Consider the following 6150-nt stretch of genomic DNA (forward strand, 5'->3'; position numbering starts at 1 on the left):
ACTGAGCCATCTCCCCGGCCCCTGGTCAACTATATTTTAAGTACCTAATTGACCTTTTAAGGGTTTTCTTTCTTAAGATTACAATAACTACATTAATGGTGAAGGTTTTTTTAGATTTTGGCCTGATTTTTTTGGTGACAGTAGGAATGGAAAATAGTTTAGCAATGGGTTTGAATTCATTTCTTTGATTTTATTTTTCCTTAGGATAGATCTGGTCATGAAAAGATACTAGTAAACTAATATTCAAACATTCCTTTTTGAATTCTAAATATATAAAGGATATCTCCTTAGAGTCTTAATAACTTTGCACTTTGAGTGCAGTTTCTATAAGTTAAAAGAACATGCCTTGCAGACATACCATGTTCCAGGACAATCCAGTTCAGTCCCCTGCACCAAAATATGTAAAGAATGCAATGTCTGTTTTTTGTTTTGCTGCTATATAGTAATTTTAATTATATTCATAGAAATCTCTCACTTGGAACAATTGTGTTTTGTTTTGTTTGAGACAGTGTTTTGCTTTGTAGTTCAGGCTGGTCTTGGACACTGCAGAGCCCAGGCTGGACTCTTGACTCTGTGTTCTGCCTCAGCCTTCTGATTAGCTGGGACTGGTTTTATACTCTTCTTTTGCCAAGAATCCTTGTGATATATTTGTTGTAGTGTTTCATAAAGCTTGCATTTATGTCCGTCCATCCATTTTTCATCATCTTTGCTAAGAGTTGGCTGGCTTTACTTGGAACTCTACCTTAGCCTCTTGAGTAGCTGAGGTTAAAGGCATGCATCACTAAACCTGACCTGGATCTTTTTGTTGTTAAGACCTTCAAGCTTTTGAAGGGAAGTATTTCATTAGGTTGTTTTGAGATCACGTTCTGGCATTTCAGGTATCTTCTCCCTTTGCTCTGTTATCTGTGAGTCAGTAATTGAGAGAAAATGTGTTGTGCTTGAACTTGAGTTTGACCCCTTTTGTCCAAACTGGGACTTTAATGATATTAAGAGTGTACTATTATAGATGTACTATGCATAAGTCAGTGTGATATAAGGAGAAAAACTGATCTCAGGTGGGTGACCTCCAAATGATATAGGGGAAAAAATGATTTCCCGACCTGACCTGGATGAGTTCATGTAAACCGAATAATGAATTTTAGGAACAAACAGAGGTTACGAGCAGAATATATTTATTGAGGGAAAGAAAACGCCTGTGAGAGAGGGACATGAGGGAGGCCCCCGAGCGGGTTGTCTCTGGGAAGCTGTCTCTGCGAGGAACTTTGATAATGTAAAACTGTGTGCCGCTAAAGTGGAGAAAATGGGAACTTGCCTAGGGCTTAGGTGGATATGGGGTGGGACAAAACTATGGTCAACCAATGGGATTACAAGCACCATTGCTCAGGTATAATTGATTAAGCCCAGGACCAAGCAAGCAGGCATGAATGTAAAACAGAACTTTTAGCTGTCAGATAATGATTTTTCCTGGCTTTGTCAGGGTAAAGATCAATCCCAACACTAATCTTTAGGGAGATTAGCATTTGTTTGATCTTTGGTTTTTTGGCCTGGCTCACAGCAGGAGCTTCGGTCCTCCCGCATTTTTAAGGTATCTTTTCTGTTGTCGCCTTTGAGTGCGTGGCCCTGTCTGACTGCCTATAATATTTCTATCTAATTTGGCTGCCTGCAACAATTGTTTTAGACTCTTGGGATGTATTGATAAATAAAACAGTTGAAGACTCCTGCCTTTGTGGAAATTGTAGTTGGGACAGAAAAACCAATAATCATTAAATAAATCAGTTGTATAATATGTTAAGATAGTAATGATAAAGGTTTGGAATGAAACTCCCAACCGAAAGATACCTTGGACAAGTTCCTGTTCTCTAAAATAAACAAATGAATTTTAGGAACGATGGAGGTTAAGAGAATATTTACAGGGGGAAAGAAAGCTTCTGTCTGAGAGGGACAGAAGGACACCCAAGTGAGTTGCCAAGGAATCTTTTCTATAGATTTTTATGGAGCACAACCATGAGTTGAGGCTGGTCTAAGGTGGAAAACATGGGAACTCAACCATTAGGTGAGACAGAACTATGGTCCACCAGTAAGATTAATTGCACAGGTAAAATGGATTAAATCAGGAACAAATGGGGAAGCAAGTCATATAGCAAGTGCGCATGAATACAGAGCAGTGACTTTTTCTGTAGGGGGTTGGGTTAGTGACTCTTTCTGGCTCTTCCAATGTGATTGCTACCCATTTAAAATATCAGTCCCTGATGCCCATCTCTAGAAAGGTATGTGGCTACATTTGTTTAATCTTTTGTTTTGAGGTCTGCCCCACAGCAGGAGTGCTTGTGTCTCCCACTGTTGCAAGATATCTTGTCTTCCACATTGTCTCCTTCAAGGGCCTAGCCCTGTCTGACTGTCTAATAGTTCTAACTCAGCTGCCTACAACATTAATTGTGTACAAAAGGAGTAACAGGATAAAAGAATTGGGTGAGGGTATGTGGGGGAGGTTGCACTTTTAAATGGTGTGACTCACTGAGAAAAGGATCATTGAACAGACTCCACTTCATGGTTATGAGGCTATCTGAGGGAAGAGCGCACCACTCAGTACTAGCCAGTGCAGTAGTCCTTCTGGGACAAGCTGCAGAGTTTAGCCGTTGAGGAGAGCATGCAGGGGAAGAATGGAAGATGAGGTCTATATGAGGTGTGGTGGTGGAAGGCATCAGTGGGAGATAGCACCCTTTACAAATATATGGCCTTTCTAGCCCATGATACATTAGGTTTTATTACTAGTGTATCTTAGTAAATTGTACAGCCCTTTATTTTCTTACCTGTAAATGTAGATAGTAGTAAAGGTTGAACATCCTTTATCAGAAAATCTTTGGGATGAGAAATGTTTCAGATTTTTTTTTTTTTTTTTTATTTGAGAAAGGTCTTGCAATGAATGGCTGGTCTTGAACCTACCTTGCAGCCTAGGTTAGCCTGGAACTCAAATCAGTCCTCTGCCTCAGACTCCCAAGTGCTACGACTCAGATGTGTGCCACTACTCCCAGGCTGCATTAGATTTTTTTTTTTTTTTTTTTTTTTTTTGAGACAGTCTTCGTCTTGTGTAGTCCAGGCTGGCTTCACAGTTATCCTCTTGCCAAAGCCTTCTGAGTGCTGGGACTACAAGCATACTCCACCATGCCCACGTGGATTTTTTTTTAAAGAATATTTGTATATTAATGAGATACCTTGGGGGTGAGAGCCAAGTGTAAACATCAAATTCATTTATGCCTCATATATAACTTGTGCCCATAACCTGAAGGTAATTTATACAATATTTGGAAAAGTTTTGTGTATGTATACAGTAGAGTTTCGTAACATGAAATTTTCTATTTGTGTTATATGGGCACTCAAAAAGTTTTATTTATTTATTTTTTTTGATACAGGGTCTCATTACATAGTTTGGACTCCTAGTGATCCTCCTGTCTCAGCCTCCCCAGCGCTAGGATTACAGGGGTGTGCCCCTACACCTGGTTTTTGGGTTGGCACAGCATACAGTACTGGGGATTTAACTCAACACCATGTGCTTGCCAGGCAGGCACTTAGGCCACTGAGCTATCTCCCCAACCCCAGTTTTAGGTTTTGGAACAGTTTGAATTTTGGATGTTTGTGTTAGAAATGTTGAGTTTTTGTACTCAATCTCATGGGCCTGTTTGGATTCAGTAAGTTAACATGTTCTGGCACCTCTACTGAGCAAAATTCAAAGCATATATTCTTTGCATTTTTCTGTTCTATAAAGGTAATAGGGGAACATTTAATTGTACTTTGCATTGTTTTTCTATGGTGAGTTGCTTAAACTTCAGTCATAGCACTTATTCTATTATCACAAACATTTACTGTCTATGTGCTTACTATCTTTACTAAATTTTGAATGTCTTTGGGCAGAGGCCATGGTATTTCATGCATAAGAATATACTGTAGGTACATTTTAGGTGATTGAGAATGTTGAATGAATGAATGAATGATAGAAACATGAGCTTAATAAATAGACTATCTGCTAGTAAGTGTATTGAAATAGTTTCAGTCTTTCAAGATGAAATAATGGGGTCTGGGATGTAGCTTAGGGCTAGAAGATGGAACAATTGCCTGACAAGTACATGGCCTGGGGTTCTATCTCCAGTACCACACACACAAAAGAAAACAACAGCAAAAAAATGCAAAAACAAAATAACATGTAAAATGTATCATTTATTTTCTCTCTGTGCCATGTTATTAAACTTAGTGTTTGCAGAAAATTTGCCTTATCAAACAGATACAAAAGTTCATATCATGTGAAGTCTGTATTTGTTATTGTGTATATCAGCCTTTACTGTCAGTGACTAAGTAAAAAACACTGGTGGATATAAGACCCCTACCCTAAAGTGTATTTTTAGTGTTTAATCTATTTACGTATGCAGAAATGATTGTAGTTAGGGAGTGCTTTGTTGGCAAAATCTTCAGTGGGGAGAACATCAGTGAGGGAACATTCATGAACTGCCGAACTGGAGGAGGGGGCATAGAAAGGGAAGGAAGGGCTAGATCTTTGTACCTTTTCAGACTCTCAGGCACACTGGCTCTTTTTTGGTTCTGTGTGAAGAGGAGTAGGAGAAGAAAGCAGATCAGAGATTTGAAGGAGAAAGCAAATGGGCAGTGATGCTAAAAGATTAGGGTTCTAGAAGTGTGACTATGGGGAAGATGGATTTCCATGGTAGAGAAGAGGCTGTTATAAGCAAGAAATTTTATGCTTTTTTTTTTTTTTTTGGCAGAACTGGGGATTGAACTCAGGCCCTTGTGCTTACCAGGCAAGCACTTATCCTACTGAGCCACCTCCCCAGCCCCAAGAAATTTTAAAATCTGGATGTGCATTTACACTTTTTAAGTTATTTTATGTAAGTGTGTGGCATGTTTTGTTTCCTTCTTGCTTCACTATTTTTGCTTCCTTCTCTTTGAACACATCTGGTTGTATTCTGTGATATATGACAGCTTTAATTTAGTGCTTTCCATACTAAGTGATGCCAGAAGGTGAGTACGCTTTTTATGAAAATGGTTTCTTTTTTTTTTTATTATTTATTTATTTATTTATTTATTTGTGTGTGTGTGTGTGTGTGTGTGTGTGTGTGTGTGTGGCCAGCTCAGCCCACCAGGGGGCGGGCTGGCTGGCATGTGGTGCTGGGGAATTGAACCGCGGTCCCTGGGCTTTGCTAAGTTTGTTTTAAGTAGGTGCGTTAGACCACTGAGCCATCTCACCAGCCCCTATGAAAATGTTTTTAACAGAGTCTGAACATTTTAAAATCACTAGTCCAACCTGAAGGAGTTACCATATTATGAAATATTTAGTAATGTCTTGATGGTGGAACAAAAGTATCAAGTTTTTAAAAGACATATCAAAATGTATAATTTGATGACAGTTTTATTTCATGTATATGGACTTCATAGTGCTTTTTCTGTTGAATTTAATTTCTATGGCTATTTTAACAGTTGTAAAAAAATATGTTTGTAGAAATACATAGACAATATATTACAGACAGTATAGTACAATAGTGAATAGTAGTATAATACAGATACAGTTTCGTTTTACTTTTAGTATGGTTTTAGTGATGTGGCTTTTATTGTTTTTGTTGTTGTTGTGCACTAGCTGTATAAAATACATTTTAAAATAATTTTGAACTGAACATATTGGTATGTACCTATAGTCCTAGCTGCTTTGGAGGCTGAAGCAAGAGGGTTGCTTGAACTCAGAGTTTAAGGTCGGTCTGGGCAAGAGACTCCAGCTCAAGGGGGGAGAAAAGAAGGCATAATTGTGTGGAGTACCATATGTTCTTTTGAATGCTTGTCCAAAGAGCTTTGAGGCAAGTGAGAGCTTAGTAGAAAATTAATTAATTAATTAATTTATTTATTTATTTTATTTTTGGGTCCTGGAGATTGAACTCAGGATCTTGGAAAATAAAAAGTATTTTAAAATAAATTTTGTTCGTAACTTTTTGAGCAGCTTCAACTCACTAGCTAAGGACTATAAGATTCTAAGTTACCAGAGAGACTACTGTTTGTAGTAGTCCCTTGATAAAATTCTATGAGTACAACTTGGAGTTAGTTTGCTTGATTGTTTCCTAGAGATTTTATTTTTGTCTTCTACTTTTATGTTCATGG

At 38.1% G+C, this 6150-nt stretch overlaps 1 protein-coding gene across 9 annotated transcripts in view; it reads left to right on the forward strand.

Annotated features, from left to right (window-relative positions):
- The window catches only part of Znf148 (zinc finger protein 148), a 183162-nt gene that overhangs the window by 40083 nt on the left and 136929 nt on the right, over positions 1-6150 (forward strand). The window lies entirely within an intron of this gene.

Source organism: Octodon degus, unplaced genomic scaffold (assembly GCF_000260255.1).
Source record: "Octodon degus isolate 3935 unplaced genomic scaffold, OctDeg1.0 scaffold00147, whole genome shotgun sequence".
In the NCBI taxonomy this organism is placed as follows: Eukaryota; Metazoa; Chordata; class Mammalia; order Rodentia; family Octodontidae; genus Octodon; species Octodon degus.